We start from the raw sequence: 9,669 nt of genomic DNA on the forward strand, positions 1-9,669 counted from the left end.
TCAAGAATTAAAATTAAAAGAAGAGCATAAGATTCTAAGCATAAGAGTTTGACATGAACCATGACTCTAGCTGGAATCAGGATTTTGTAATGGAGAGATTCTAGTAAATGGTATGTATGATCAGGGTTCTTGAATTGAAAAATTAATTCAGAACTAATTGGGTAGTCATAGCATATTATGCTAGATGTCAACTATGACTTATGAGAACTGAGATGAAATGAAAATTTCTTTTGAGTTTGGAATGGTTTCAATAATATTAAAGAGTTAATATTATTCTTATTGCCAATTAGTAATGAACCTAGTAAGTCACACACAAAAGAACTCAATGATCAAAGCAAGATTAATTTAATTAATTAATTGAATTAACAAATTTAATTTGTAATAAGATTGCAAAGTCTCTAGCATAACTTGAAACTAAATTATTTATGAAAGTATTCAAGTTAATATTTAAAGTGTTAAATATAAACTTGAATAAATTTGGCATAAAGAAAGAAATCAAATTTTGACAAGCTTGACTTTTTAAAATTTGACTATTTGACTATGTCAAATGCTTACATAGCATAAGTTGACTTGGCAAAAAATGGTGGCTTAAGGTTAATTAATTAGTAATTAGATTACTAATTAATCAAGATTAATTTCTTTAATTAAGATTAAGTATTGACAAGTGTACCAATAAGGTGATGAAAACTCATTCAAAGGTTGAATTAGAGTTTGACACTTGTCTAATTAATTTTTATTAAAGAAATTAAAAGAAGACAAATTTGTTGTCTTCTTCACTTGGTTGGCCAAACCAAAAGTTTTCCTCCATAGCCATTTTGATTTCTTCCTTCCATAGTCAAATTCAAGGTGTTTAAATGTTAAACACTTGAATTAGAACTTGAGAAAAGGTTTCTCACCACTTCCATAACCTTATAACCGAAGAAAAACCAAAGAATTCTTTCTCCTCTTTTGGCCACCCCATTTAGAGATGAATTCAAAGGGTTTTTGCTTGGACATGGTGCTATGATCATGGGGCTTGTGTGGACAAGCAAGAGGGTCAACAATTGGCGGCCTAGCTCCCCGAATTAAGGTGATAGAATTTGATTCTGTACCTAATTGAGTAAGTTGTTACTTAAAATCCTAACTTTATAAATTCGGGATTTGTTTCTAAATTGGCAAATTGGGATTGTTAGCAATTGTTTGGGACCTATTTCAAGTGTTTTGTAATAGTATAAATTGGTTATACATGTTGCATGAAACTTAGGGTTTGAAAGTTTTCAAATTACTAACTATGCACCTAACTAGTGAAATGTTCCAACTTTGGTGCATTATTCTTTCATACACTACCTAGAATATATGTAAATATATAAAAAGGGAACATTGACATTGCTCAAAATCCCTTTTATGATTTATATTATTTATGAAAATACTAATAAAAGTATATCTATAGCAACAAATGTAAATATTTGTCACTAATAACTTAAATAGCAGAGAAAAATTTGTCGCTAATTACTTTTAGTAGCAACATATCTGTCATAATACTTTCAACAACGAAAAGCTATTATATACAAATTTGTTGCTAATAGTTTTAAGGATTACATATTTGTCACTGATACTTTCAGCAATGAGAAAATTATTCTATATGGCTCAATTTTTTTATCTAAAATTACTTTATTATATTAAATATCAATTTTTTATTAAATATTTTGAAATTTCAACTATAAAAATCTTATATAAAAAGAATAATTATTATACTACATCTTTTAAGAATTTTAAAATTCATATGTTTACAATTTTGGATATTACAAAATTTTGCTCATCATATTATATATTTTTAAAAATCAATTTTTTTTTTTACTAGAGTTTGGCAAGATTGGAAGAGGGGAAATTTTATATATATATATATATATATATATATATATATATATATATATATATTGAGGTAAAAAACTATTTATAAATTTTAAAATTTTATTCTTCAAAAATTTTATTATATTTAAAGTCTAAGAATTTTAAGAATAATAGTTCCAAAATTGTCATGTGGTATATGTACTTTTTCTTTTCTTTTTTTTACTTTATTTATCATTTTATTGGTATATATCAATTAATTTAAAAAAAAATAAAACTAATCTATCAATCAACTTATTTATTTATTAATATTTGAAATAAAATTATCATTAATTGAAAATTTTATTATTAACATTATAAAAATGTAATATATATATATATATAATAGAATAAAAAAATAAATAATTTGCCTGTTACACAAGAAAAATAACTAATTTTAGTTGTAATTACGTGAACTTCACAATTTAAAAAGAATAATAATATTTTGATTATTGAATAAATTCACAACTAACTTTTGAAATTAAGATAAATTACTAAATTTATAATATTTGAAAATGATTAAAAATTTCACACACACATGCGCGCGCGCACACACACACACATATATATATGCCCTTTCTTTATGCTTATTTCAACCCTATTTTTTAAGGCCAATACAAATTGATAGAAGCTATAAGTTAAGAAGGAAGCTAAACTAATAGATATACTTTTTGAAAAAAAAAAGAATAAGATTTAAAAATTTAATTTTTCCCCAATTTTTTTGATAAAAAATATTAACTAGTGGAGAAGGGTACATGCAATAAAAGATAATTTGTAGGTAAAAAGTATTTCAAAAATGAATTATTTTTTATTGATTAGTAATAACATTAAATATCAATTAAAAATATTTTTTAACGGACGTTAATAATGATATATATTAGTATGACATAAAGTAATGCTATATTATTAATGTATTGAAAATCCTTAAGGCTTACTCATGAAGATTTGACTGGGTGGTAATACACATTTAAAACCTATACTCAGGCACAAGTTCGAGTAGCAGAGTTACTTTTTATGGGGAGGACTTTAACATAATCACACTCAGCCTAAAAACGGGGGATGAGGAACATCTAAATATTCTCCCCCTCCCCAAAAAAAAAAAAAAGGGCCTTGAGGCTCAATCCAACAGAGTTGATTAAAGCTACAAGACTTATTGGCTAAGAAAGGTTGAGACATTTTACAGCATTATTGATAATTATAAAGTTCTCGTTTGCTCAAGAAGTGATTTAATCTTTTGATAAAGTTGTGACTTTTTTTTTTAGTATTGGGGATGTTTTAATAATTTTTAAATACTTTTACAAATTAAAAAAAAAAATTATTGTCTAGCCTAATTTGATTCAGTTGTTGAAGATATATCACTCACATAGTAAATGCTCTCCGGTGAAGTAAAAGAAATTGCTTTCTTGATTTCGTAGGAAACTGAGATAAAATGACAATAAAATAATATTGATTTTTACACTTTTCTAAGAACTTAAAGTTCATTAACCAAGTTATCCCCAACCAACCAAGGCCCTAGTCTTATGATTGGGCTATTCTTAATTCCAAGAAATTATTCAGTATATTCGATGTACATACACTACCTAGAATATACGTAAATGTATGAAGGGAGAACATTGACATTGCTCAAAATCCCCTTTATGATTTATATTATTTATGAAAATACCAATAAAAATATATCTATAGCAACAAATGTAAGTATTTGTCACTAATAACAAAAATAGCAGAGAAAAATTCATCACTAATTACTTTTAGCGATAATATATTTGTCATTAATACTTTCAACAACGAGAAGCTATTATATACAAATTTATTGCTAATAGTTTTAAGGATTACATATTCATCACCGATGTTTTCAGCAATGAGAAAATTATTCTATACAAATTCATCACTAATAATTTTTAGCGATGACTTATGTAATCTAAATTTATAAATAATTTCAATTGCTAATATTGCTGTAATTAATATAAATTAAAATTTTAAAATTATTTTAATAGTAATTCTGCTTATACCAAAAATTATATTATAATTATATATTCTTAATTCTATAATATTATTTATTCATTAAAAGTTATTTAGTTTATTCTAACAAAATTAATAATAACTTTAAACATTGAATTTAGTTTCTACTAATTTATTTTTTTAATTATTCTAAATATAGACATACTTATTACATTAAATTATAAAATTACTATTAAAAAATTAACTGTTTAGTTAACATAATTATAAATTATTATTAAAAATTAACTATTTAAGTAAATAATTTTTTTTTCATTTATATCAATAGATATAAAATTCTAATTCTATTCAGTGATAAATATTTTATTTATTATAAATTTGTCACTTTTAAAAAAAAAAAATTAGTAATAGGCACGTATTATTTTGTATGTCACAAGTATCATAAAATGGTAGTTATATATGAGTGTAATCACTATAATTTTGTTATTATTGCCAATATCAAATGATATTTTTGTAAATTCAATGATATTTATATAGGTTAAGATATTTTGATTCATTTTTAATATTGATACGTCTAATAATATTTGGAATTATTAATATTATTTTTACATAAAAAGTGCATTTTACATGTGATAGTATGATAATTTAATTTTCTTAAATTTGTTTAGTATAAATTTAGATTAATTATAATTTATTAATATCGTTACGTGTATAAATATATTTTTTATTTTTAATTTATTAGTAAATCTTAATTAGGTTGTTGATTTTGAGTATAAGACTATAAGAAAACTTAATTATATTTTTGCATAATGTATGTGAGAACTTACATTTATTATTACTTTATTTTAATTTTTAAATATCTTCTCCTATTTATATTTTTAAAACTTATTATTATATTTTTTTTATTATATTACATTTGATTTTATAATTAAGTTAATATTATATGTTAATAAAATAACACATAACTTTCATAAAAATATGATCCAGTAAAAAAATTCTTAAATTAATAATTTTTTTATTTATATAATCAATTAAAATAACATTAAAATTAATATTTTAATTTAAATAATTAAATGTAATATTTATAATACCATAATAATATTACAACATTTAAAAAAAACAGAAAATTATATAAAAAATTAAATTATGAGATTTTATAATATGGAAATAGTAGAAGAAACAAATTAGTTAACATATTATAATAAAAATGTATCGTTATTCATAAAAGTAAACTAATGAAAAAGATTAAAAAAATATAAAAGTATCATCATCATAATTAGTAGATAAATAATAAAAATAAATAAAATAATAAAGATAAAAGAAAACACATGTAAAATCAGCATTAAAAGTTTATCTTGGTACACATTCATAAATAATTTTATTTCCTTGCTACTATTACTTTTTTTTTTTAATTTAACTAATTACAATCAGTTCTACTAAAAGTAAGAAAAATATTTTTATGTCATCTAAAATCTTATAATTTTGGACATTTTAAATTAGTAGAACCTCTAAGAATCTTTGTTGATAATTATTAGGTTCTCTTATAAAAGCTTTAATGATACAAAATAATAAAATAGCCATAACATCTTCTTCTTCTCCTATTTGTATAATTTGTCTATTTTCTAATTTAACAATTATATTTTTAGCATTCAAAATACTATTGCTATCATTATGAGTAATATAATTATTTCACTATTTTTTAAGTGATCCAGTGAAATCAGAAATTAAAATATATGCTATTTTAACATAAGAATTTTCTTTGACTCTATAAGCAATAAAAGCCATAGCCACTTGTAAAATATTTAAAATTTGATATCCAGATAGTGTTAGTAGTATACCTTAGAGCATATCATTTAGTATGTGTCTGGTACATCTTTTATTAATAAAAGGCATTTTTACTTTTCCGTTTACATAATGTATTTATATGTAATAGAAAAGGTCCATTGATATTTTGTTAGAAATTCTATTCTTAAGTTGTTAAGAATATGAGTGATAGTATTTCTAGTACAAAATATCATAAATAGGTTCACAATCGAGGATACTTCATAATAAGGACATGACTTATCCAGAAAGATTGTATTCATGTTTGTTCCCAAGTTATTTATATGAGATATAAATAAGATGGAATGGTGAGTCTCACACCATATAACAAACATGATAGGCATTTATACATGATAAGTAGGCCGAACCAGTGACACTTATGACAAGCACATGGAGTTTACTCTTATCAATGTATTGTCATAAATCATATCAGTACATATAATCTTTAAACCTGAGATAGCACAGTTATCTTGTATATAGGTGGTTTGAGTTTGATACTGCTTTCATACTTGTACTATGTATGGGTATATGAGCATGTGTTGTCTCCTACTAGTTATATATGAAAGTAGGTGTTGATCAAGATGGAATCTATTCCTCTAAGTAAATAGGGATAAAATCCTATGTTCATTTAATTGTTCTTGATGTTTCAAGTTTCTGGCCAAGACAGATAGATTTAATAAGAAAAGAGTTTCTGATGAGAAAATTTTTTAATCAAGAACTGGAATTAAAAGAGAACATAATATTCATAGCAAATGGAGTTTGACATAAACCATGACTCCAGCTTGAGTTGGGATTTTGTAATAGAGAGATTCGTGCATGGTAACATATGATTATAGGTTCATTTAAGGTAAACCTTATTACTAATTGGGTGGCTATAGCATGCTATGCTAGGTGTTAACCATGGTTTATGAGGTGCATAAAATGATTTAGAGAAATCATTTATGGTAAGCAAGAGTTCTGATGATATTAAGAGTTGATATCATATCTCATTGTCAATTAGTGATGAGCCTAGTAAGTCACACATATATACAAGTAATCACCTAATTAAATATGATTTAATTAATTAATTAAAGAGTTTAATTGATTAATTAAATAGGTTTGGTTTTGCAATTAGATTGCAAAGTCCCTAGCATGACTTGAAACCAAATCTAGGTTATTGGATGTTTAGTATAAGTTAAATTTATATTTAAAGTATTTAAATATGAATTTAATTAATGAGAAATTAATTAATAGAGATTAATTAATCAATTTATATTTGATATAAATTGATCAGAAGAAGAGAAATAATTATTTTGGGTTAAGAACTCAAAATTAAGATATAGGGGCATTTTGGTCATTTCAAAGGGTGACATGTGGCACTACACATAAGCTTTCCAAATGTCTTTTAATCATGTAAGATGATTAAAATTAAGATTAAATATAGGTTTGACACTTGGCACAATGTGATTGAGTCAATTAAACCTAGAACCAATCAGAGGGTGATATGTGGCAAGGGTTTTATGTGTTGACCTAGCTATATAAGTGTTGTTATGAAAAGAAAACAATACAACTAGCAGCTGATATCTTTGGTGCCGCCACCCAAGAAGCTCTCCCTCCTCTTCATCTTCTTCTCTCATCTATTCCAAGAGATTAGCAAATAATCTCTTGAATTAAAAATACTAGAAATTGTTTCTAGTGTCCTGTTTACATTTTTAATCTCTTAAAAGGCAAAACTTGATTTTCTAATTCATAGAAAAAGTTTTAGAAGCTGTTCAAGGGCTGCCATAGGTGAATTTGGTGTGGACAAGCTAGAGGGACAACATCTGGTGTCCTAAAGACGCATCTCAAAGGCACAAATACGCTGCAGTGCATCAAGAGGTTAGTGTATTTGTTCTTGATCTAATCTAGGGTTCTAAAATTAATCTGATTAAGTTTAAAAATCTTAAATGGCAAATACAGATCCAAAAACATATTAAAAGTGTTTTAATATGTTGTTTATCATTGAAATCAAATAGATAAAAATAAATCTTGCATGATGCATGTGACCCTAGGTGAAAATTTTTGAATTCAATGGTATAAAATTGTGTTTTTCATGCTTTCGCTCTTTCAGATAGACCATCTAAATTCCGCTCACAAATAACTTTATCATCATATTTAGCTTGAGTAATTTGACTTCTTCCTTCAAATTGTATATCAAGAGGAGTAGGTCTTGAATAATAATTTCTAGTCTTAAATTTATATTATAGTATTAGTTTATTAATAATATGTTCTAGTTTATTACTATTATTTTTATTTTTCACTTATTAATTTTTTTATTTCAATTAATTATTTCTTACAAAATTTTATATTTAATTGAAATTAAGTATAATTAGAATTAAAAATTTTAAATTTATACGTACTCTAAAATTAAAATTTTAAATTTATATAATTTTAAAAATTAATTTAAATAATAAAAATATAATTATAATTAATTTGAAAGATGAAGAGCATTATTAGCAATCCTAATTAGGGGTGTGCAAACGGTCGGTTCGGTTTCGAATCGAACCGAACAGATAAAATCGAAAACTGAAAATCAAAAATTTTAAAAACCGAACCAAATCGATTAATAAGAGAAAATCAAACCGAATCGAACCGATAAATATCGGTTCGGTTCTGTTTTAAACCGATCAAACCAAAATTTATAAAATTTCATATTTTTAACATTAAATCTAAATAATAAAACATAAAAACAAAAAAAAATTAGAAATCAAAAAAATCTTAAGGTTCGGTTCGGTTTTCTTTGATTTGGGTTCGGTTCGATTCGGTTTGGTTTGATTTTCTTTGATTTCTTATATATATTAATAATTTCGGTTCGGTTCGATTTTTTTTATTTTTTATGAAAATAACAGAACCGAACCGATTAACTGAAATTATCAAAATTATAAACCGAACCGAACTGATTGAACAGAATTAAATCGATTCGATTCTATTTTTCAATTTAAACCAAAAACTGCTTTCCCCTAATCCTAATGTCTCCAAAGATAGAGTTATAATTTATAATTTAATATTATAAGTTAACTAAAAGAATAATTTATTAATAAAAAATAAATTATAAATTCAACGATTAATCAGTTAAAAAAAATGGTCTCAAATGAAAAATATCATAAAAAATAAAGTTAAACTTTTGAATTTGGATTGGAAATACACAAGCTTTTATAAAATATAAATGTTACAAAAAAAGGTGAATTTCTGTGTACTTCGTTAATTATTAAAAAAATGATCAATTTTTTTTAAAATGATTTGGGAAAAAAATTGATTTTACAACTATAATTGTTATTTTATAAAATTTTATTTTAAATTATATTAAAAAATTTAATTACATCAAATTTAAATACAGATAGAATTAAAAATTTTTAAATAAAATAAAATAAAATTTAAATTTAAGTGAAAATCAATCTAATCAACAAAGTTTAAAATTTTTAAAATAAAAATAATTGTTAAATTATTTTTTAATTAATCAAAATAGAGCTTTTAAATCCAACTAATTAAGTTTATTTAAATGTTTTTTAATTTTTTTAATATCATTAATAACATAAAGAAAATTCTACTTATTTTAAAATTAATTTTAATTTTTATTAATCAATTAAATTTAATTATTTATTATTATAATTAATTTTAAATTACCTATTTCATTTTAGGGTTTTTTTGCCCAATGTTGCCCTCCTTCGTCTCGATGCGCCAATTGTGAACCTAGCCCTCCATCTGAAAATTCTTCACACTTCGAATTGAAGATTAGCTCCAAACCTATCCTTGTTTAAACTTCCTTTATCAAAACCGAATTCGCCGAGGAAATGAGTACAACGATTTACATGTTGTTGCGTCATAGATGTGGAGAAATGGTTCTCTCTATGTTTGAAATCAAGATCCCAAAAGATGAAACAGCGGAACCTCATCATCTCTCTCATGATTCTTGAATTTCCTAACAAGAATATCCTGCAGGAATGTGCTCCAGTTGGGGTCTGAATTCTACTTTCTTGGTGGGGAACACGACTTGGAGGATCCCAGGCC

Source organism: Hevea brasiliensis, chromosome 18 (genome assembly GCF_030052815.1).
Source record: "Hevea brasiliensis isolate MT/VB/25A 57/8 chromosome 18, ASM3005281v1, whole genome shotgun sequence".
NCBI lineage: Eukaryota > Viridiplantae > Streptophyta > Magnoliopsida > Malpighiales > Euphorbiaceae > Hevea > Hevea brasiliensis.